Source organism: Gigantopelta aegis, chromosome 10, assembly GCF_016097555.1.
Source record: "Gigantopelta aegis isolate Gae_Host chromosome 10, Gae_host_genome, whole genome shotgun sequence".
In the NCBI taxonomy this organism is placed as follows: Eukaryota; Metazoa; Mollusca; class Gastropoda; order Neomphalida; family Peltospiridae; genus Gigantopelta; species Gigantopelta aegis.
Genome location: NC_054708.1, coordinates 63,479,389 through 63,504,657, shown reverse-complemented (window position 1 = coordinate 63,504,657; position 25,269 = coordinate 63,479,389). Strand labels below are relative to the sequence as shown.

At 35.8% G+C, this 25,269-nt stretch overlaps 1 protein-coding gene across 1 annotated transcript in view; it reads right to left on the bottom strand.

The window, feature by feature from the left end:
• Positions 1 to 24,858, bottom strand: part of LOC121382708 (SH2 domain-containing protein 3C-like) — a 67,184-nt gene extending 42,326 nt beyond the window's left edge. Inside the window, exon 1 of the mRNA XM_041512251.1 lies at positions 24,717 to 24,858. The gene's annotated coding sequence lies outside the window, so the exon portion shown is untranslated. The remainder of the gene's footprint in view (positions 1 to 24,716) is intronic.
• Positions 24,859 to 25,269: the final 411 nt, after the last annotated feature.

The window sequence follows — 25,269 nt, the reverse complement described above, 5'->3', positions numbered from 1 at the left end:
TGTGGTGCCAGTGTCAGTGTGGTACCAGCGTGATGCCTGTGTGGTGCCTGTGTGGTGCAAGTATGATGCCAGTGTGGTGCTTGTGTGGTGCCAGTGTCGTGCCAGTGTGGTGCCAGTGTGGTGCCAGTGCGGTGCCTGAGCGGTGCCAGTGTGGTGCCAGTGTGGTGCTGGTATAATGCAGTATGGTGCGAGTGAGTGTGGTGCCAGTGTGGTGCTGGTGTGATGCAGTATGGTGCGAGTGAATGTGGTGCCAGCCACTGTGGTGCCAGTGTGATGCTGGTATAATGCAGCATGGTGCGAGTGAGTGTGGTGCCAGCCAGTGTGGTGCCAGTGTGGTGCTGGTGTGATGCAGTATGGTGCGAGTGAATGTGGTGCGAGTGAATGTGGTGCCAGTGTGATGCTGGTATAATGCAGTATGGTGCGAGTGAGTATGGTGCGAGTGAGTGTGGTGCCAGCCAGTGTGGTGCCAGGGTGGTGCTGGTGTGATGCAGTATGGTGCGAGTGAATGTGGTGCCAGCCAGTGTGGTGCTGGTGTGATGCAGTATGGTGCGAGTGAATGTGGTGCCAGCCAGTGGTGCTGGTGTGATGCAGTATGGTGCGAGTGAATGTGGTGCCAGCCAGTGTGGTGCTGGTGTGATGCAGTATGGTGCTGGTGTGATGCAGTATGGTGCGAGTGAATGTGGTGCCAGCCAGTGTGGTGCCAGTGTGGTGCTGGTGTGATGCAGTATGGTGCGAGTAAATGTGGTGCCAGCCAGTGTGGTGCTGGTGTGATGCAGTATGGTGCCAGTGAGTGTGGTTTTTGCACCTAATGTTAAATGAATGTGATATGATAAAAAAGATGATGGTAACAGTCAAATTGTTTGTGATTGCTCGGCCTCCTAAAAATGCCACTCATCAATGGTGGTTAATGGTTAATCATATGCTAGTAGCTTCAAGAATGCAAGATGCTGAGTTTGAATCCCAGTACCAACAATCTACAGTTAGTTTTAACAGCTTAACTTAAATATATAACTATAAAAGGCAAATCAACCTCAACTGACAGGATTTGATCCATAGACCATCTATATGTGAATCCAGCACTTTACCAACTGAGCTAATAGGGAATTATCCACTAGATACTGCTAACAGGAGCACTTTATACCAACAGTCACATACTCCCCACCTCAAGTGAAGCTATATGGAGCTGGGGACCACGGGGTAGTTTAACTATTCCAGCTCCTGACAGGTTTATAATTATTCTTGTGTTAAGAATACACATTGTGGGTTACAAATGCAACAGACAAATTAACCTCCACTGAAAGGTTCTGAACCATGGACCATCTGTGTGATATTCTTGTGTTAAGAATACACACTGTGGGTTACAAATGCAACAGACAAATTAACCTCCACTGAAAGGTTCTGAACCATGGACCATCTGTGTGAGAGTCCAACACTACCAACTTGGCTAATGTATCAATTTCTACAAGCCAGTAGGAACACTTTGTACCAACACTACTACAAAAGATCAATAGATAATAGACCGACTTCTGTCTTGCTAATTAATCAATATTACCCATCTTCAAGACAAACAGTTCAGAGAGCTATGTATGTGTGTACCCATAACAACATACTGGAATATATAGGATATAGGCATGAAAATCAAGAGGTTGTATTTGCATGTGTATGTCCACTATTTGCAGATGTCAGGCATGGGGCGAAATAATCATATCTGAAAGAATGAAGTCCATGCACTGATGATTGATGACTGACAAGAAGGGTGTGGTATATATACATGTCCAAGGGGTAGTAAAACATTCACATGGTAAATAAACATGTCAAGACATGACTTCAGTGATACGAGTTAATGTACATATTCCAGGCAGATAATAGATAAACCTTTTTAATTAATGACCTCTCTCCCAACATGGCAAATATTTAATCATATTGTAGATTTTAATGACATACATGCTCAATCTTGGATAATTCCCTGCTGTATATCATATGTTATACTGTTTATATTATTATAAAAAGATAAACGATAAAAACTTTATTGCATATAGACATTCCACATACGGAACTGGATGCAAAACATATGCACAAACAAAGACACATACAAACATCATACTATTCTAATGACTAAATAAGGACAAATTATGGGCAGTATGGACTAATTATGGGCAGTACATGTATAATCATATGAATGTACTGTATTTATAACTAACACAAATAGCTGGTCCATTTCCTGTTATAGTTTAAACATTTATATTTCATTTCTACAACATAGAAAAATGTACGCTGAACAAACTTCAAGGTTTATGACTTTTGGAGAAAAACAGATTGGGACTTATTTTATCTAATTGGGCGAGTTATCTCCGAGTCTGTGTGAGATTCCATCAACTTGGCGATCAGAACAGCTCACTGTATCAAGGGTGCAGTGTTTGCATACAAAATAAGCGAGCTCTGTAAACAGCCTGTTATACTGGCGAGACCTGCACTCTCACACACATACACCAATTTACATCGGAATTGGTTATTTAACCTCTTATCACACAAGTAAAAGTAAATTCTTTATGGGGCATGTGAACAGTGAGTGTGTGTGTTTTACCACATTTAATAAAACAGTGTAGGTTTTATTACCAGCCTTGCAGTTGTTATGTCACCCAGTGTAAGGCTGGCTGGTAAGGGGTTAATTTGCCAGGTCACCCCTCAAAAACCAGATGTAGCATAATTTACAGTGGTCCCATTTGCCAGTACCAGCTCTAACTGAAAACGAGTAAACCACCAAAGGCTTAGCAAGACCACTTAAAAAAGACATTAGTTGATGATCATCACTGCCCACCTCATTTAAAAAAACCCACAAATATCTTACAAGCTACACCAGTACTACGGTAGTCCAGTCTGTAAAATGAAATGAACTGTCTTGCCCACCCCATGAAAAAGGTTCTGCCCCACACAATGTTTGTTTTTAAAATTATTAATAAATTAACACCCAAACACAACATTCTAACAATATTCAGTTTCGAACCGTAATGTTCCTAGTGGCCATTTGTAGTAGTATATGCACAATGACTCAATATGCCAAAACCACTTGTTTTGATACTGAAAATAATAATACAATCTATTAAAATTACATTGTATTATGATATAGTGGTCAAATGAGCGATTTTGTAATGTAACTATACGAATGACGTCACATGAGCTTTATCCGTCATCATATTCTGTCAATAGAAACAGTGGTTGCAGGATGAAAGTTTATATCTTTCAACATTCTTGTTTAGTGCTATATATTCAACTTTAAACAACCCCTCAATAAAAGAAATTGGAGGAAAAACAAAAAACAATCACCAACTTTTTTAAACTTGGCTGTTAAGAGTTACATAAAACAATAATTATTGAAGTCTGTGGTATGTCTATTCTATCTACCCTAGTGGGTTTCTTGTCTTTTCTCCAAGAGTTAGAGATGTATGCTTTTCAATCCATGTAGCCGATAGGATATAGCATACTAGTTCAAACAAGTATTGGACAGACACATAAAAATAAATGTTTTCATCACCACCATCATCACATCTTGTTTATTTAAACCCATGTCCATCACAGAGCATGTCCTATATCAACTTGGTCAACAATTAAATAATAATACAACACTATACAACTGACATACATTTGAGTCTGTAATGAACACATTATATACTAATACATGTATCAGCTTAAATCAGTTTTACTAAACCTATATTAACATCATTAATTAACACTTTAGTAATGCACATTTAATTAAAATATAAAATCAAATGAAAAAAACACCCAACAACAATCAAAAGCAAAAAACCAACAAAACCAACAACATGATCAAACATACACATGGAATAAAAATGTAGTACATAAAAAAAAAAAATTATATAGGAACTGTGATTTCAATAGTAAATACAGGTAACTCACATGTACTTATTTTTATGCTAATATGCACTTACCTGAAATGTGTGATATAATACCACAGATAATTCAAAGCACTACAGAGAATGTTCTACAAAAGCTTTAAATATTATACAGGAACTGTGATTTCAATAGTAAATACAGGTAACTCACATGTACTTATTTTCATGCTAATATACACTTACCTGAAATGTGTGATATAATACCACAGAAATTTTGAAGCACTATAGAGAATGTTTTATAAAAGCATTATAAAGACATGTAAATCTTTGTCCAGCAGTAATCCTCGCCTAACTAGTTAGAATACTCTGTGGAAGCGCAACACTTTGCTCCGTCTCAACTGACACACACAACTGGTGTTTCCCAGCCTGATGAAAAACAGTTCTGGCTACATGGGCTGGACTAGATTTAACTCACATTAACAATAAAGTCTCTTTGTGCAAAGAGAAAAAAACTCAGATGAATCAACAAATTATTGTCAGTGATACTAAAAGCTAAAACAAAATACAAAAGTTTTAAATCAGCATCAGTATAAGTTCATATTAGCCGTTTACGAAAACTTCAATGAAATTTTAGTTTCTGTGAGTGATTGAACAAATGAATGAACAAAAGAATGAATAAACCAATCAATCAATGATGGATGAACTATTGATTGAACAAATAAATGAATGAACAAATGAATAAATACAGTTCTATGAAGGAAAAAAAATGGGGTATACAGCCACATAACATAAATGCACACAAAGTATTGTTTTATATACATGTATTCTGTACCAGTTAATCAATGGTGAGTTGATGGATGGATGGATGGAAGGATGGATGGATGGATGGATGGATGGATGGATGGATGGATGGATGGATGGAAGGATGGAAGGATGGATGGATAGATGGATGGATGGATGGAAGGATGGATGGATGGATGGATGGATGGATGAATGGATGGAAAGAAGGATGGATGGATGGATGGATGGATGGATGGATGGATGGATGGATGGATGGATGGATGGATGGATGGATGAATGGATGGAAAGGATGGATGGATGGATGGATGGATGGATGGATGGATGGATGGATGGATGGATGGATGGATGGATGGATGGATGGATAGAAGGATGGATGGATGGAAGGGTGGGTATTGGTTGGGTGGATGAATGGATGGATGGGTGGATGGATGGATGGATGGATGGATGGATAGAAGGGTGGATGGATGGATAGATGGATGGAAGGGTGGGTATTGGTTGGATGGATGGAATGATGATTGGATAGATGGATGGATGGATGGATGGATGGATAACCAGTATTGGTATTTTGAGGGAACAATATGTCTGGAATAATGTCATTCTAATACATCCAAATTTTAAAAAAAAAGAGATGGCCAATTCCAAGCATTAAAACAACAACCTTTTTCTTTCTTTCTTTTAACTTTATTAATGTGCCTATATTCAAAAGAGGTTCAGGCAACCTTTTTAATACAGACGGCTATTTAATGCTGCTAGCAATATGCATGTGCAGATACCACTGTTCTAATGGGCTGCACCCAAATAAGAGGGTAATGTTAAAATGTGTTTTGTTTAACAACACCACTATAGCATATTGATGTATTAATCATCAAATATTGGATCTTAAACATTTGGTAATTTTCACATTTCTATTAGTAGCAAGGGATCTTTTATATGCACCATTCCACAGACAGGGTAGCACATACCACAGATGTTTGTGCACTGGCTGGAACGAGAAATCCCAGACCAATCATGCATTAAGTAAGTGCTTTATAACTGGGCTATGTCCCATCCCCCCAATAAGACGTAGAGGGAACCTCACTAGCACTTTAGGAATTTTCTCCTGCACTTCAGATGACACATATCTTTGGTATCTAACATTTTTAAATAGAAAGGTATGAATCTATCTTCATGGGCACCTGACTTCATTTCAACAATCCATGCTGATAAATGGGACTAAACAGCCAATATTGTGACAGTACCCGGTATGTCACACCATGTCCACTCTCTGTATAGAAGAATCCCATGCATGGGTGGCAGTCTTTGGAACAAAAATATATTCTTTATTACTGGGATTTCAGTATATAGGACAATAAAACATATATGTCTGTGCGGGAGACAGGTGGTCTGGGTAAAATATTTATTCAGCATAGATAGCTACCTGCAGATTAGAAAAATAAACAACTTTGGACCAATTACTTAAAAAAAATATCAGCTATCTTAATTTAGCTACCTTCCACATAGATAAACAAGCAACTCTGAAACACTTTAGAAAAGAAACCAGCTATTGTGGGTTACGTAATCAGTGACTATCAGGTTAGAGTTGGCATGTGAAATTTTTTAAAGAGATAAGCAGACAGTGTATCTGTACAATAAAATATCCAGTGTAATATCCAGTGTTTCTAACAGGCCACACAGCAGGATCTCCCAGATGTGAGTTGGCAATATTTATTAACAGGCTGGAAAGGCATTATGAAACAGGTTGAGTTTTATTATTTTGTGAAAAATTCAAATGTGTAGCACTTTAAAAAGTTTAACAAAATACCTGAGTGTTAAAATGTTAACAGTTTGAGTTTGTTTTGTTTAGCAACACCACTAGAGCATCATTTGGTCAAACATTTGGTAATTCCAACACATTTTTCCATAAGCAGCATGGAATCTTTTATATATACTTTCCCACAGACAGGAAAGCACGTATTACGACCAGTTGTGGTGCACTGGTTGGAACAAAACAAAAAACCAATCAGTTGAATGGATCTAACGACGTGGTTTGATCCTGTGATGCAAGCACCTCAGGCATGCACTCAACTGACTGAGATAAATCCCGCTCAAAATGTTAACAGTATAGCACCTTAAAGGCATATTATCACAGACCACTGACCTATAAAATGGCCTAATAAAGTATTACCTGAAAAAAAATATTGGATCTATCCCTAAATGTACTTTATTCAACCATTTACGTAACCACCATATTCCACTTATTAAGGATATTTTATACAAATAATTGAATTATGGCAATGGTCCATAATTAAAAAACTAAAATTGCGTAGAGGGTTGACATGGATTTCACTCCATCATGATTCAGTTAAGGCAGTGTTCAAGATTAAAAATTTTGGGCAGTATCCCAGTTGGATACTAACATTTAAAAATCTGGTATCCCACCTGAGAATTTTGTATTTATATGGTATCCCGGTGGGATACTGGATTCTTGAAGTCTGGTATCCAAAATTAAAGTCTGGTATCCCCGGGATATCAGGATACCGTTAATCTCGAACACTGAGTTAAGGTGATGCGATAGCTAGATTTGGTTTCCAAAAATTAATGTAATTTTCATTTATTATTAATTTTTAGAGAAATAAGGTCCTTAAATCCATGACAGTATGCCTTTAAAGGAATGAAAACACATACCTTAATATTAATAATTTGTGATATTAGGTGGGGTTTTTTTAAATGAATCAGTTTCTTTAACAGATGTGCTAATATAGGACAGTGTAGGTAGTGGGCATGTAAATGAGCTACATATTAAAATGTACCAGCTACTGTAGTGCTTTAAACAGCTACTGTAGTGCTTTAAACAGCTACTGTAGTGCTTTAAACAGCTACTGTAGTGCTTTAAACAGCTACTGTAGTGCTTTAAACAGCTACTGTAGTGCTTTAAACAGCTACTGTAGTGCTTTAAACAGCTACTGTAGTGCTTTAAACATGTGACAAGTCCTACTAAAACTAGGATAATAAATGTTGTGCTGAATTAGGGTAGTCAAAGACGCTACCCGTTATGTCTCAAATGAGCAGCTTAATTAATTATCCTTTTTTCTGACTTATTTTAACGGTGAGGGGTGGTAGTATTTACATCTATGATGTACATGTTGATTTAAATGTTGCATGTAGGAGTCTTAGCCTCATAGTAGTGTCGTATGTGTGGTTTGATTTGGTTGTATACACCCTAAACATATGTCATATACTCCTAGAATATACAAGCCATGTAATATGAATAATGACGCAGATCAAAATCTGTTACCACAACAGGTGTGCCTGTAACAGCTTGCTGAGATTAGCACATAAAATCTGTTCCTTACCGTGTAACACTTGTAAACACCTATCTATAAAGAGATTTCAGAAATGCCAATAGTCTAACGTGTACTTGTATAATGATAGAAGCTGCCTGTAAGAGTTATGTTTTGTCCATTTCAAACAGAGTTCCAGTAAAACTGATCACTGGGATCATGAACAGAAGTAATATTTCATCACAGTTCAACTCTGTTTAATCAACATAAGGAAACGGAACTCTGTTTAAGGACACCTAAACAAATTGTATTATGGTTATTTTAATGTTCAATATTCCTAGAAGTGAAACTGCTGCACCACATATCTATACAGCAGGAAGTTGTATTCTATATGAACTTCCCATAAACAGGACAGTACATAATCACAGCCTATGATTTACCAGTTGTACAGGATGAACCAGTCCTTCAGTGCTTGAAATTCTTGGATTAACAAAGTACCCATACCAGTCCTACATCCTGGAACACCTTGGATTGGGATCAATCCTATATCCTGGGACTTCGCGGGTTGGGATCAATCCTACATCCTGGGACACCTCGGATTGGGATCAATCCTACATCCTGGCACTCCTCAGGCTGGGATAAATCCTACATCCTGGGACTCCTCAAGCTGGGATAAATCCTATATCCTGGAACTCCTCAGGCTGGGATAAATCCTACACACTGGGACACCTCAGGCTGGGATAAATCCTACATCCGGGGACACCTCAGGCTGGGGTCAATCCTACATCCGCACCTCAGGCTGGGATAAATCCTACATACTGGGACACCTCAGGCTGGGATAAATCCTATATCCTGGAACTCCTCAGGTTGGGATAAATCCTATATACTGGGACACCTCAGGCTGGGATAAATCCAACATCCTGGGACACCTCGGGCTGGGATCAATTTTACATCCTGGGACACCTCTGGCTGGGGTCAATTCTATATCCTAGGACATATCAGGCTGGGATAAATCCTACATCCGGGGATACCTCAGGTTGGGATAAATCCTACATCCTGGGACACCTCAGGCTGGGATCAATCCTACATCCTGGGACACCTCAGGTTAAGATCAATCCTATATCCTGGGACACCTCGGGCTAGGATCAATCCTACATCCTGGCAAACCTCAGGCTGGGATAAATCCTACATCCTGGGACACCTTGGGCTGGGATAAACCCTACATCCTGGGACACCTTGGGCTGGGATAAATCCTACATCCTAGGACACCTTGGGCTGGCATCAGTCCTACATCATGGGACACCTCGGGCTGGGATAAATCCTACATCCTGGGACACCTTGGGCTGGGATAAATCTTACATCCGGGGACACCTCGGGCTGGGATAAATCCTACATCCTGGGACACCTCAGGCTGGGGTCAATTTTACATCCTGGGACACCTCAGGCTGGGGTCAATCCTACATCCTAGGACACCTCAGGCTGGGGTCAATTCTACATCCTAGGACACCTTGGGTGGGCTTCTCTGAGATTATTTTGCTAAAAAAAAAATTAATTCTGTCAAAGACTTAAATCTTTTAGCATATGTTATTTTATATTACTGAATCATATTTCAAAGCAGATCCAAACTCGTGACGGTTCAGTTATAAGAAATGCAAATTTCATCATTTAAAATGTAACCTATAGCTACCGCTTAACTCTCAACCAGGAATTGTATGGTCTTTTATGAGCAGATGATCTGAATTATATAGTGGGGCATTCAGCGTGGAAAAACGGATAAAAAAGCATTTTGCAGTTCAAATGTCAGCATGGAGTCCTTGATGTTAAATGAAATATTCATATTTTCAAACAGTAAAGAAAAGTGACTATAGACAAGTGATTCAAGTTTGTTAGATGTTTAACGACACTCATAATCACTAACAACTAACCCACGTTCCTGGACAGACAGACACGAAAATAAGTTGAATGAAATGAACGACACCCTAGCACAAAAAAAAAATATATCAGCTACATTGTATAGTAAATAAAGACATATGCAAATCATTGGAAGTAAGTTAACTCATACATAACTAGTAAACAGAGGTGATTTGACAAGAGGCACTATACAATCCATACATAACTAGTTTAGATGATTATATAGACAATAACTTACGAGTTACGAGGAATTATGGATTATCTGTCCCGAGTGAAATTAATGTTATCAGTCATGAGCATTAGCGAGTGACTGAAACATTAATTTCACGAGGCACAGATAATCCGTAATTCCGAGTATCGAGTGGGTTATTGTATTTATTACCCATAGTGCAAATAGTTTAGAAACAAACTTCAAACTTCTTATATGACACAAACTATACAATATACAAGACGTGAAAGTCTGAAAAAACTGATGACGTCACGAATGAAAAGCAATGACGTCAAAAGCTATCTTTAGGTACACAGAAGCAAGAGAGGTCACATTTGTAATGAACTGATGTTTCTAGTGGGAAGTGAATGAACTACAAAGAAATTAGTTTAGAGAATGTTTGATTGTTAATAAGAACAAATTGCTTAAACGATTTCAACAAAAACTGAACACTTGTGGAGCTAAATGTTTTGTAAAATCTCATCAATAAGAGACGACAGTCGAGGAAACCAAACTAACGTCATGACGTTAGATAGCTTCTATCTTTCCCTAGGGAAAGATAAAAAATATATTCACCCGCATCTCACTGCCCATATGGGTAATAAATTAGAATTATTGCGAGTACTTCGACAAATACATAACTAGTAAACAAAAACCAAAACAAATATGAAACAAGAGTTTCTGTACATTAACAGAAACATTTCTATGAATATTCTGATCAACATTAAAATAAGATGGAAACAGATTTACAGCAATGTACTATCAATAGGCCATGTTTAGAGGGGGTTGTCCATTATTTAAATTTTGTAACATTTTTATAATATACTTTTGAAAGAAGCCCAATTTATCACTCAGATCGGAATATCTGTATGAGACAATTTTCACAAATTTGACTGAACAAGAAGAAAGAAGAAAAATAAGGCAGATGTCTTGACTGAAAAGAAAATGGTGCCGATGGGCGAGATGGGTTATTTTTCTTAGTGGTTGTCTTGACATAGTGAGCCTTGAAACACTTGGTTTAATGTGCTCACAAAATCTCACATGACAGACTTTCAAAATCATCAAGCTGACAGTTGTGTGGTGTTTTGCTGCACTGAGGAAGAATCTGGCTGCACACACAAAACTGTCAGCTAAAATAAATAACTGAAGGAACCATATAGGAGGCAGGATTATACTGCAACATGAATAGCTGATATATATGTCGCATTTAATGCCACTGTAATGCAACATACAACATACAGGATTTTTATGGAACTCATTTGGGAATTATTTTACTTCCTGAACAAGAACACATGCTACAATTTGTTTCAATGTAACCATTTATTGTATACCATATGGAAAAAAAAGAGATGTATTTACTACCATTAAGGCCATCCTTATAAAACCATGCTTTCTGTAACCAGCTACTCAATAACAGTGATGCAGAATATTATCCAAAATATGACAGTTCAATTTAAGATCAAAAAGTTTGTTTTTTCCTTTCTGAATATTAGAACATCCAACATCCACACTTGTTTATAACAGACCTGGATGAAACATTTACAAATATTAAGGACGTAGCCCAGTGGTCAAGTGCTCACCTGATGCGCGGTCATTCTGGGATCAATACCTGTCAGTGGGCTCACTGGGCTATTTCTCATTCTAGCCAGTGCACCATGACTGGTATAACAAAGGCTGTGGTATGTGCTATCTTGTCTGTGGGATAGTGAATATAAAATATCTATTAATGGACATATTAAGTGGGTTTTCTCTCTAAAACTGTATTTCAAATTACCAAATGTTTGACATCCAATTGATAAATCAATGTGCTCTAGGGGTCTCATTAAAAAAAACCCCAAGTAAACAAAGCGGTAAAAAAGTTGTCAACCCAAAATGTAAATATTATATCCTTCAGTCAGTTTCCTGCTGTGAATATATTTTTTTCTGGTTTATCCTCAGACCCCATAAAAGATAGAGACTGCACTAAATAAAAAAAAAACCTGCACATCAGTTCTGTCAAGTATGAACTTATCTCAAGAGGTTCAATTTCCTGTTATTAACAACAGTCACGTTGGATTTCATGCTGAATTTATTAAGACTCCAGACTTCAAAGAAAATTCCTTTTTGACAGACAAGCATGCAACCGCTAAATCTTAGAATATCATGTTGTGGGGGGTTTTCTGTTTGTACTTCTTTTTCGCAATGTAAACATGATTGATAAATGAAGGTAATTATAAACAGCATATATAGATAATTTGTAATATAATGCTGGATGAAAAGGTATCAAAACTTGATTTGCAACTATAAAACAACTTTTTACTCTCACTGTCTTATGTTTTTTATGTCCATCTCATCGCCTAATGTGTTTGTGTTACCATTAACATCAACACTAATGGAACGTTGATGGATAATATAAAAAGTGTAGAATCAGCTACTGAAAACTGCCATATAATCAACAAAACATTAATCAGTGGGGGGTTTTAATTGGCATATCTTTTAAATTAATTAATTAAATAACTATTTAAGTCAATGTTAGTCCCAAAATATATATATATATGTCATTAAACTTTCACAACTTCCCAAATCATAGTGCAATGCAAAAATACTTGCGAAAACAATGTGATGTTGTTTTAGAAAGTTAAGAGTGCTTTGTGAATTAGGCCAAAAATCTATATATATTTATTAAGGAATGGCTTAGCTCAGTGCTCTACAAAGCAAGTTCAAATTTACTCTTCCCTGGCCAGTAAAGTATAATATTTTAGTCGCCAGCCACTTATATTTAGTTGCCAGCTAATATATACTTGTCATTAAATCGATTCATCTGCCATTTTATGGCACATTACTAATGCCGTAATTCTTATTAGGACTGCATTTGAATGAACTCGTGAAGAGGTGATTCCTAGTTGTTAAATAGAAATTACAAGTTACTGTTTTTGTGTCCGGTTCTACTAAAACAGTGAAAGACTATTAACTATCATTATCAAATTCTGTACCCGTAAAGCGAATTACTATTTTAATGGCATTGCTAAAATTTGCATTTAAATTGCAGTACTCATTAAAAGTTAAATAAAAGCATTGTGATAATATCTACCAGGTTTCAATGTGTTACTAGTAGTTATCAATCAGCTACCTTACTTTTGGTTTAAATAATATTTATTTTCGTCACATACTGCCTTGTAAATCCATAAATACTTTTTTGTAAATAGTTGTGTCTCAAAGCCGTTTAAAGTCGAGTCATGAAAATAGAAACATGTTTTCATCCTCCACTGGTGAACATGACTTCAGACGTGATTAAAATGACATTCACGATTGGAGACATCGTTATCGTGGAGGGACCCGTTATCACGATAAGCATGAGACGATTGGAGCGCAGCATAACACATATACAAGTCAACATTTAAAATAATTAACGTTTTAGTTTCAAACAGACAAGTAAAGACACAGTGGCTCAACAATGTCATTTTAATACATAAATAAAACCTGGCTCTAAATGGGACAGGACCGACTTGATCCAAAACTGAACTGGAGCCAAATTATTTCAAAATGCTTATTCACGTTAAGGGAGATAACATCATAACAAAGTATTACCTCCCACTTAAAATCACCGTGTTTACTCTTGAATACTGGAAAATCGTTATTCATAGTCCGATTAACATGTCTAAAATTTTTATTTTTCAAACAAATTACTGATAGAAAACACGTTTTATGGAAGATAAATTGCTACTGGTCCACAGTGTTTTCCGATGTCCAGTTTTGTTTACAGATTAAAGTAAAATTATTGGACAGTCACCAACTAGCGAATGTGATTTTGTTTTTTTAGACGCTAGGGAATGTTTTTAGTCGCCATGGTGTGTATTTTACTCGCTTCGTAGAGCACTGTAGCTATATGTATTTCATAGCTTACCTAAACAAAAATCAGAAACAAATAAGGAATACACATCATGAAATTCAATACACAAAAATATACTGATATATCACATTTCGCCAACATAACTACACATACACAGGTAATTTATTAAGTGGTGTCAGACAATGATTTTTGTAGGATATTAGGCCATTCTTTAAACAATATTTGTTTCCTATAACAAAACATTAAATAACTTTAAACATTTGGTAATTTTGACATAGTCTTTGAGAGAAAAACCACTACATTTTTCTATTAGTACAGTACCTATGGATCTTTATTATGCACCACCCCTTACACAGGATAGCACATACCACAGCTGTTACAGTGCATTGGCTGAAACAAGAAATAGCCCAATGAGCCCACTGATGTCGATCGATCCAAAACCAACAGCGCATCAAGCGAGCACTTTATTACTGGGCTACGTCCCTAAAGTTATTTCACTACTTGGGCTCCAAATCCATTTTGATATTAATTTAATGAGCCATATTGTAAATGTTATAATTATTTCTATTTTACCAGGCCTCATTCTTAATGACACCAGTTGCTGTCTTTGTAATATTAACTTTCATAGGTCAGAGTCTTACCTAATGGTCTTTGTTTGCCGTTGGATAAAAATGACTTCTATTGGTTGAAGGGATGAATTTCTAAACTTCTAATTTTGGCAAATTTTATTACAATTCATTTACTGGAAATTTTCAGTTTAAAATTGCTGTAGGCAGGCACAAAATCATTTAAAAATTGCTGCATGTAACAAATTCTTAAGTTTATGTCCTTTTTCACTTTTTATTACAAAACCGATATAAAAAATAAAGCCATGGGCTAAATTACAAAGCCTTGTTGTTTTTAAACGCAAGTGTTTAAGCAATGTCACTGGCGTAGGAAGCGGAGGGGAAAGGGGGCATGTGCCCACTCCACTTTTCAGATATTTTGCTTTATATTTGCTTTATAATAGTGTAAAAGTGTGTAAATATAAAAGTGTATCCCTACTTTTTGACACCTTCCTACGCCATTGATAATTTATAACTTTATGTAGTTACATGCTTGTATGTCTAAAACAGGCTTTATAAATGTAGTTCATTATGTCTAAAACAGGCTTTATAAATGTAGTTCATTATGTCTAAAACAGGCTTTATAAATGTAGTTCATTATGTCTAAAACAGGCTTTATAAATGTAGTCCACAATGTCTAAAACAGGCTTTATAAATGTAGTTCATTTTGTCTAAAACAGGCTTTATAAATGTAGTTCATTATGTCTAAAACAGGCTTTATAAATGTAGTCCACGATGTCTAAAACAGGCTTTATAAATGTAGTCCACGATGTCTAAAACAGGCTTTATAAATGTAGTTCACTATGTCTAAAACAGGCTTTATAAATGTAGTTCATTATGTCTAAAACAGGCTTTATAAATGTAGTTCACTATGTCTAAAACAGGCTTTATAAATGTAGTTCACTATGTCTAAAACAGGCTTTATAAATGTAGTTCATTATGTCTAAAACAGGCTTTAAAAATGTAGTTCATTATATCTAAAACAGGCTTTATAAATGTAGTCCACGATGTCTAAAACAGGCTTTATAAATGTAGTTCATTATGTCTAAAACAGGCTTTATAAATGTAGTTCACTATGTCTAAAACAGGCTTTATAAATGTAGTTCATTATGTCTAAAACAGGCTTTATAAATGTAGTTCATTATGTCTAAAACAGGCTTTATAAATATAGTTCATTACGTCTAAAACAGGCTTTATAAATGTAGTCCACGATGTCTAAAACAGGCTTTATAAATGTAGTTCATTACGTCTAAAACAGGCTTTATAAATGTAGTTCATTACGTCTAAAACAGGCTTTATAAATGTAGTCCACGATGTCTAAAACAGGCTTTATAAATGTAGGCTTTATAAATGTAGTTCATTATGTCTAAAACAGGCTTTATAAATGTAGTCCACGATGTCTAAAACAGGCTTTATAAATGTAGTTCATTACGTCTAAAACAGGCTTTATAAATGTAGTTCATTATGTCTAAAACAGGCTTTATAAATGTAGTCCATTAAGTCTAAAACAGGCTTTATAAATGTAGTTCATTATGTCTAAAACAGGCTTTATAAATGTAGTTCATTATGTCTAAAACAGGCTTTATAAATGTAGTTCATTACGTCTAAAACAGGCTTTATAAATGTAGTCCATTACGTCTAAAACAGGCTTTATAAATGTAGTTCATTACGTCTAAAACAGGCTTTATAAATGTAGTCCATTATGTCTAAAACAGGCTTTATAAATGTAGTTCATTACGTCTAAAACAGGCTTTATAAATGTAGTTCATTACGTCTAAAACAGGCTTTATAAATGTAGTTCATTATGTCTAAAACAAGCTTTATAAATGTAGTTCATTACGTCTAAAACAGGCTTTATAAATGTAGTTCATTACATCTAAAACAGGCTTTATAAATGTAGTTCATTATGTCTAAAACAGGCTTTATAAATGTAGTCCATTACGTCTAAAACAGGCTTTATAAATGTAGTCCACGATGTCTAAAACAGGCTTTATAAATGTAGTTCATTACGTCTAAAACAGGCTTTATAAATGTAGTCCATTACGTCTAAAACAGGTTTTATAGATGTAGTCCATTATGTCTAAAACAGGCTTTATAAATGTAGTCCATTATGTCTAAAACAGACTTTATAAATGTAGTTCATTACGTCTAAAACAGGCTTTATAAATGTAGTTTATTACGTCTAAAATAGGCTTTATAAATATAGTCCACGATGTCTAAAAGAGAATGTGAGTCAGAGGAATTTGCAGGAATCAGTTCGGTTTTCAACAAAGTGACAAACAGTTTTTTTTTAAACACTGGCCTCGGTGCATGTTGTGAAAGAATATGAGACTTTAACTCATTCTTCTTCACTTGTTACCAGAACAGACCTGCCATTTTTTGTCTTGTCTGCCAGATGTTCTAGAGAATGACAGTCATGTTAGGTATCTGGGCAACTGTTAAGGGAATGTTTATGTCATCAGACATCCCCAATTATGAGGGTGTTTCAGGTACTTCGTGTCTCAGCTCCCCCAAATAGATCGTGAAACTCAAGAATCTGAGGCAAGCAGAACATTTCAGTCTGGAAAGTCTTAACGGGAATGTTTTCTTAATGACACCTCAGCATGATGATCAGTCAGCAGTTAGTAGCTGTCTAACAAAGTACAATGATATTCAGTCTACAATATTAGAATATTAGAGTTTAAAGGTTTTGTTTTGCTTAAATACACCACTAGAGCATATTCATTTATTAATTATTGACTATTGGATGAACATCTGGAAATTCTGATATATAGTCTCAGAGAGGAAACCCACTACATTTTTCAATTATATTATTTTTTTTAATTGCAAGGGATCTTTTATATGCACCATCCCACAGACAGGATATATCAGTCATGGTGCACTGGCTGAAATGACAAATAGCCCAATGGGTCTAACAACAGGGACTGTATAACAAAGTATAAGGATACTTAGTCTAGAATATTAGAATATTAGCGAGGAAACCTACTGCAGATGAGCACTCTACCCACTGAGTTAAGATCCCACACCATGTATGTAAAGATACGGGAAATGAGCTAGAAACGTTTGTGTAATGACAATTAACTCTGCCTATTGTTTGACTAGCAGTTGTAGTTAACTAACTAGTAACATACAGTGATTTGTGGGCAGGAGGTAGCTCAGTGGTTCATTCATTCATTTATTTATCCACATGCTTCCATACCACGAAGGTTTCAAGCATGTCTGTCCCGGGGTCGAGTTCTGGATAGCCAGAGGTCTACTCCGGGACAGAAAATTTAACGGAATAATTTTGAATTTTATTCAAAAATTAAAAATATATATAGGGGGACAAATTTAACTATATTTAAAAAAAAAAAATTCGAAGGTGTAGTCCAAAAATTTATTTAGAAACTATTATTATATCCAAAATTTTCCTAGACTAATAAATTTTTCACCATTTTAAATGGGCGTTCTAAATTAAAATAATACAACAAACTCTAAGCCCTATCTGGAACGAAGTTGGAGGTTGTTGATTGAAGGTTGTCACAGGAGGTTGATATTAAAATATAATACTAACAGTAATTTACCTTTATAGGGAGGTACCGGGTCCATTTTTAGCTTCAGCGTGGCCGAGGGGGGGGGGGGGGATTAGGGAGAGTGAGGGACGGGGGAAGGCCCCAGACAATCCTATCTCTCCCTAAATCCAAAACGCCTACGCCTAAGTGTCTAACCCCTAATTTCTGGTGGCATTCTCCTCCCCCCATCCACCCCAAACCACCACCCCCATCCGCCCAACCGTCGCGCCAGCCGGAACCCAGCACCACTCCCCTAACAAATAATATACTAAACCAGCGTTGGGGTCTCCAAGTGATGAAAAACACTGTAATTAACCCAGCCCTGGCTACAGAAAAATAACTTTAGTAGATTAAATACTTAAGACAAAATTAAAAGTTAGCAAATCGTGGTAGAGGAAATGCACCCGGTCGACGCGAAGACCCATTGCACCTCTTAGTTAACCCAAAGAACAATTTTTTTTAAATTTTTTAAACAAAGTAAATTTTTAAAAATTGGATAAAACAAAACACATTAAAAAGAGCACGCCAGTAAACAATTAAAGTTAAAAAATGCAAAACACATTATAAATTTTTAAATAACAAAACCTAAAATTGTTAAGGACAAGATCAGTGGTAATAGACTCACTTGATGCGCTGTCAGTCTAGAAGAAATGTTTTATTTAACGACGCACTCAACATATTTTAAGTATGGTTATATGGTGTCAGACATATGGTTAAGGACCACACAGATATTGAGAGGGGAAACCCGCTGTCGCCACTTCATGGGCTACTCTTTCCAATTAGCAGCAAGGGATCTTTTATATGCACCATCCCACAGACAGGGTAGTACATACCACGGCCTTTGATATACCAGTCGTGGTGCACTGGCTGTGATGAGAAATAGCCCAATGGGCCCACCGATGGGGATTGATCCCAGACCGACCACGCATTGAGCGAGTGCTGTACCACTGAGCTACGTCCCGCCTCCCACTGTCAGTCTAGGATTGATCCCCGTCGGTGAGCACATTGGGCTATTTCTCTTTCCAGCCAGTGCACCATGACTGGCTATGGTATGTGATATCTTGTCTGTGGGATGATGCATATAAAAGATCCCTTGCTACTAATGGAAAAATGTAGCATATTTCCCCTCTACGACTATATATCAAAATTACCAAATGTTTGATATTTAATATCCAATTATTAACAAATCAATATGCTCTAGTGGTGTTGATAAACAAAACAAATTTTACCATTTACAGTGATTCCGACATGTTCCCACAACCTTTTGCCCCATGCATGTAGAAATATTACCTTTTCAACCTTCCACACCTGAGTCAACACTAACATATGCAAATTATGTAACACAAGACTTGTATAAAAAGGCTATTACATTTTCCCCCTAATGTACACACATCATAATAGATAAATGTATACTAGTACTATTAATTTGGGCCTCCACGAGTCCAGCATATTGGACTCAATTATTCGAAGGTCAAACTCGACCCGGACCAGAGTACCGGCCATTTACACCAGCTGATAATGAGACTAATATAAGGAATAAAGTAAACTAGCATTCTATTTCATCTTAATTCCAGCACTGAACATGGATCCAAATCATGCCATTGTAATGCATTCCATACATTCGACTTTTGTTTTACTCAGTTTCATAGCTCTATAATGTAACCGGTGTCAAGCATTATATGGCAAAATGACATAAATAATAGAATTAAATGAGTGCTCTTCCTTGCACAGGTAATCGAGTCCTTTGAACGACTCTAGTCTTGCTAGACTCAGCCAGGACCCGAGTACTCGTGGAGACCCTACTATTAATCATTATTTCCATGTAGACATCAATATTGTAAATTCATAAATTTTATAATTTTAGGTACTTTTAGGTCTAGGTACTATGGGGCAGGACATCGCTCAGTGGTTAAGCACTCGCCTTATATTTGGTTAGTCTAGGATTAATCTCTGCCAGTGGGCCCATTGGGAAACTGCATATAAAAGATGCTTTATTGCTAATCAGAAAATAAATTGTTGTTATGCTTTTTGGCACTCACTACATTCGCAATCTGCTACTTTTAAAACCAACTTTAAAAACCATACTTATTTTAATTTGGCAAATTAATTTCATGATAAGATTGATCGCTTGCTAGAAAACAGTGTTTGAGATTAAATTCTTTGGCCAGTATCCCAATTGGATATTAACATTTCAAAATCTGGTATCCCACCTGAGAATTTAGTATTATATGGCATCCCGGTAGGATACTGGGTTCTTGAAGTCTGGTATCCAAAATTAAATTCTGGTATCCCCGGGATATCGGGATACCGTTAATCTCGAACACTGGAAAATAACTGGGTTTCTGACATTTTTAAAATAACAGGGTTTCTGACATTTTTAAAATTTAATATAAATAATTTAACGAAAATGTTCCATTCTCAAAACTTTAAAACAGAGTTGCAAGCTGCATTCCCCCTCCCCCAACTAGGATCTTGGGTACTTCCATGTCCTGGCTTTAGTTTCACTGGGCCTGTCAACAGTGTATCACTATCAGTCTGCCCCAAACCCATCCCATATTCACTTGCTTTTCCCCATGTAATGTAATAACAACAAAGTCAGGAATTGTTGTCATACCATGGTGATAGGACTGGTGACACGACTGACCTGCTGCACCACACAAAACATTAACTTAACTGACAGCTGGAATATATTGGTACAATTACTGTAGGGACATACCAACAACCAAACACATGGCTCAGACTTCGTAATTTGCAAGACTTCGTAATTTGCCACCCATGTAAAACGTCAATTTTTTAGCCTCCATATGGTAGTTTGTTTATTTAAACAGTGACTTTTGTAGCAAATAAACATGACTGAAAGGTTATTTTGCTGTATGAAATCTATTTCAAAGGTATAAAACATTTTGTATACATTTTGGGGTTACCATTGAGGAGCTTTACCAACAGCAGTAAAAAATTTTTTATCTCACAGCACCATCACTAATGCCTCTGATAGAAGGCAATTCATATATGACAATGATAACAATTACTGTTGGTGTCGTCGTTAAGTTCAAGCCCTGACAACAATGGGAAATTTAAAACAAATTTGTTTAAGAACACATCAACAATCTCATATATATCTAATATAGTATTAAATTCTTTACTTCAAGAAAACAAATCCTAACCATACATTTATCATAACCAGAGAGTAGGGGCGTTCGCAGGGTTTGAACTAACCTTAAAATTATCATAATCAAGTACATTTGTTCCACTTTAAGGTCTAAGACATTCTGTACATCCACCACCACAAAACTACACACAAATACCAAATAGCCTCTAATTGCACACACATACAGGGGTCAAAGATGAACCTACATATAGCAAGACATAGGATTTCAACTTTCATGGGAAACACTTTTTTGGTTCCGTGTCTTGTGATCATGGGAACCTATCAGAAAGTGTTTTTTAAAAATACATGTAACTATATATATATATATATATATATATATTATTTTCGTTGAATAATCGAGCTCGATATAATAATCATGGGAAAAAATGTTTTGGTTGTGTGATATTATCGACACGGCATCAAAAAGGACTGTTGCCGTGAAATCAGAGGACCTGTAGAAGTCAACACAAAAACATCATTTCCCATCACTTTACTTGCAAAATCACAGAACCTTATATTTCAAAATCCCCCCATGGGCATGTACATATTACCTTCTATTATTTCTATATACAGTGAAACATGTTTAAACCGGACCCTGAACAAACCGGAATCCTACAGGCAAAACCAGGTTCCAGATTTCTAGATGCTAATATGTGCCTCTTTAAACACTGGATCCTGTTTAAACTGGATAACTATTAGGTCCCCGGTATGATCGGGTTTAGACTGGTTTCACTGTATCACTTTTGCTTTGCTTTTGTTAAATGGTATCTTATGTGTTATGAATACTGCAATCTTTAGAATGTCTCGATGGTTTGCATTCTTTAAGTACATGACCAAGCCCATACATTTTTTATCTCACAAAAACTGATAACTAGTTTCATTTGTGTGTTATATTTCGTGTAGATCCTGTGATAGTCACGTGAATGGTGAATGTGCATAAAAAAAACTACTTTTGAATCATTAAGTTTTTTTTTTGGAACAAGTATATTTTTCACCTGTAATTTATTAGCAACATGTGAGACAGGTGATAAAGATCATAAAGCAGAAACAACATTAATTAATTTAACGTGATATGCTATGAGATATTTGCCATATTATGTATAAGCTTTACAAAGTTCTATCAACTCTTGCATAAAACTAAAAAAATTTACAAGGAGTATTCTTTTTATATATGAATGCAAGTGACACACTGAAACTATAATATAAATGTACATCCATCTGTCACATATTTGACTCGCCAACCATACATGCAGTATGATGTAAGCCACTCAGCATTCCATTCACTCCTAAGTACGTGTACTTCAAATAAAGCAAAACTAGGGTATTTAATAAAACAATCCCTTAGGCCATTGTTCACAAAACTTTGGCTTTATATAACATTAATTATTTTGAAGTGAATCCATATATACAGGAATTTGGGAAGAACAAGCTAATTTCAAGATTCCTATTTTTCAATACATTGTTTTTATACTCAGACAAATATTTTTATTTTTTACTTCTATTTCTGCCACAATTCTTGTCTGAGTTTATCTGTGAAATTTTACTTGAAGAAGTATAAAATTCTTTGTCCTTGAGATATATATATATATTTTTTTAAAGAAGACTTTTTTTTTTATAGTAAGACACAAATTTTAATTATTAACTTTTATTTCAGCCACAATTCTTGTCTGGTTTTAATTTTTTAAATTTTATTTGACCCCAGAAAAAGTAAAACAATTAATTCTCTGTTTCTATATGTATAAATATTTATTCTTAGCTTGGAACATGGTAAGAACCGAAGTTAAGCGACATGGATGATAAAATCCTGATCTTTAAAGATGATTGGTAAATTAATTAATTAATTTTTAATGACACTCAAGCATGAAAAATACACCGCTATTGGGTATCAAAGGTAAAAGATGGTTGGTAAATGACTTTAGGGTGTAACCACAAAAAACACTGCTTTCTTGAAGTATGCAAATGTATATATGCAGATATCCATATGATTATCATTATGTAGAGTTGTTTAAGTTTATCAGAATGCAGTTTAGTTGTGTATGGATTTGTTTCAACCAGATAGTACTCCATGACCAGTGTATCAAATGTGGTACCAGTATGTCCTAAATAAAATTACCTGATATATTGGCGTATGAAAATCTGACAAAGGTGTAGGCCTACAGGCATGAAATAACGAATGTCCCATGTAGGATTACCATCACTTCTGTAACATGAATGTGTGTAAACCGAAACACCCACATGTGGGATGAGGAAGAAAACATTGTGTACGTCACACCCACTTAGCATGTAGGGTAGGAATCCATTACCTAAACTTATCAGAATCAACACACCAGACTCACACAATACAGATCCTGCTTCGTTGTTTTCAAAACATTTAGCAAGTAAATACCCTTTCTGCTTATCGTGCAAACCAGCGGAATACACAATATACCTTTCTGTTCACCAACAGGTAAATGTGGCAGTTATCTGGAATACAAACGTGTCCACGAACCTCCAATGACTGAACAAACACAGGTGTTTACTGAAATAACTAAAACACACACCAAGTCTGGCAAACGACAACATGAAGTTGACAAGTTCTGATTTTGAACACAAAACATGGTGTAAGAACATTGTTTTCCTTTCACAGACATAAAAAAAATAATAAAGAAAATACACCGACACTAAAAATGTGTATAATACTTCTATAGTTTTACAAAACTTTTACACAAAATGTTCTTTTAAAACCCAACTTAACTAATTCATAGACAGTTATAAACCAATTCTATTAGCATTTATATGATAACCATTATAGACAAACGAATTCATAAAAAACAAGGGGATGGATAGATGCAGAAATTTTGCCACATGTGCTCATAAACAAAGATATACCGGTCTCGGTGGTGTCGTGGTTAGGCTGGTAGGTAACTGGGTTCGGATCCCAGTCGAGGCATGGGATTTTTAATCTAGATACTGATTCCAAACCCCGAGTGAGTGCTACACAAGGCTCATTGAGTAGGTGTAAACCACTTTGCACCGACCAGTGATCCATAACTGGTTCAACAAAGGCCATGGTTTGTGCTATCCAGCCTGTGGGATGCGCAAATAAAAGATCCCTTGCTGCCTGTCGTAAAAGAGTAGACAGCAGGTTTCCTCTAAAAAAAAACAGTGTCAGAATGACTATATGTTTGACGTCCAATAGCCAATGATAAGATAAAAAAATCAATGTGCTCTAGTGGTGTTAAATAAAACAAACTTTACTTTTTATAAACAAAGATGAAACTGGGGTGGCCTTTATATCCCATTCACCTTGGGAGTTTATGTATGAATAATATGATGTACCAACGTTTAACCCAAAACAACACGGTTGCAAACACAAAGTAACTTTTCTACATTTATATTCACAATATCAATGGCTTGCCATATGTACAGTGGAAAGTCACCATTTTGACAAAAATATAAATACAATCGACATGGGCCTTTAATTTGACGCTTTTTTAAAAATCAGATTGTAGTTCAGAACAAAATTAAAAGCATAACTTAATTTATGAAAACTAATCTAAGAGCAAAACTCACCGTAGTGAATTATTTGAAAGGTCCGGTAATCCTCAGTATAACGAATCTTCGGAGACAAATGCTGTTAAACGATGTTAGTTTACTTTTGTTACCTGTCCTCAAAAAGCATGTCGCCGCGGACGCAAGGTCAAGGTCGTTAATCATAAAGCACCTGTCTGTTTATAGTGTATAAGGCACGCGACGTTTTGGACTGAAGCCAAAAAACATCGTCATAGACTTGTTAATAGTATTTTGCAGCGTAATCAACGCTGGATATATTACACAATTTAATAAATAAATAAATTCAGTAGATATATAAAGTGGTTTATATTGTTTGTTGGATTTTATTTTATGCCTGCAACTGTTCATGTAATTTTTTTTACAAAAGGTATGACATTTTGAAAAAATATATATTTGCTGTGTAGGCCAACGTATTATGACTAATTTTTTGGTAATAAATAATAATAAAAAAAATAATAGAAAAACATAATTTGATAAAAAAAAAAAAAATTACTAGAAAATTAAAAAATTGTGTTTTTGGGAAAATGGATTTTTAAATTTAAAACAAAATTAA